Genomic DNA, 997 nt, shown 5'->3' with positions numbered 1-997 from the left:
ATGTAGAGGTAAACCAGCATGATGTAGAGGAAAAATCCAGCATATTTAGAGGTAAACACACCGAGAGTAGAGGAAAACAGCTGATGGTAGAGGTAAAACCACATATGATTTTAGAAGGTAACCAGCATGATGTAGAGGTAACACCAGCATCATTTAGAGAAAACCGAGCATGAATGTAGAGGTAAACCAGCATGATGTAGAGAAACCCGCAGTTGATTAGAGGTAAACAGATGATTAGAGTAAACCAGCATTGATGTAGAGGTTAAACCGCATGATGTAGAGGAAAACCAGCATGATGTAGAGGTAAACCAGCATGATGTAGAGGTTAAAAACCAGCATGATGTAAGAGGAACCAAGCATATGGAGAGGAAAAAACCAGCATGATGTAGAGGAAAACCAGCATTGATAGAGGCTAAACCAGCATGATTTAGCAGTAAACCACGCATGATGTTAGAGGTAAAACCAGCATGATTTAGAGAAACCAGCATATGTAGAGGAAACCAGCCATAATGTAGAGGTAAACAGCATGATGTAAGGTAAACCAGCATGATGTAGGAGGAAAAACCAGCATAGTTGTAAGTAAACCAGCATGATGTAGAAGGAAACCATTATAATGTAGAGGAAAACAGCATGCACTGTCGACCTCTTTATCATCAGGCTACGATGATTTCATGGGATATAATGACTGCCATAATGAAGAAAAAACCGTTACTCACTGAGCTCCACTCTCTTGACATCTACTATTAAAGCGCAAAATATGGTAGCCAGACAAGGACCATTCTATTTAAGAACTTACCCTCTGTTAGGACTGGGTGTGCACGAGTTTGCCGAGAGCAAAAACTTCGTCTCTCTCTCTTCTCTCTCTCCACTTCTCCCTTTCGCTCTCTCTCTCTCTCCTCTCTCCTCACTCTCTTCCTTTCGCTCTCTCCCTCTTCTTTCTCCCACTCTCACTTCTCGCTCTCGCTCTCACTCTCGCTCTCTCTCGCTTCTCTCTCGC

Source organism: Salvelinus sp. IW2-2015, unplaced genomic scaffold, assembly GCF_002910315.2.
Source record: "Salvelinus sp. IW2-2015 unplaced genomic scaffold, ASM291031v2 Un_scaffold2300, whole genome shotgun sequence".
NCBI classification, from domain to species: Eukaryota; Metazoa; Chordata; class Actinopteri; order Salmoniformes; family Salmonidae; genus Salvelinus; species Salvelinus sp. IW2-2015.
Note: the sequence above shows the minus strand (reverse complement) of the source record.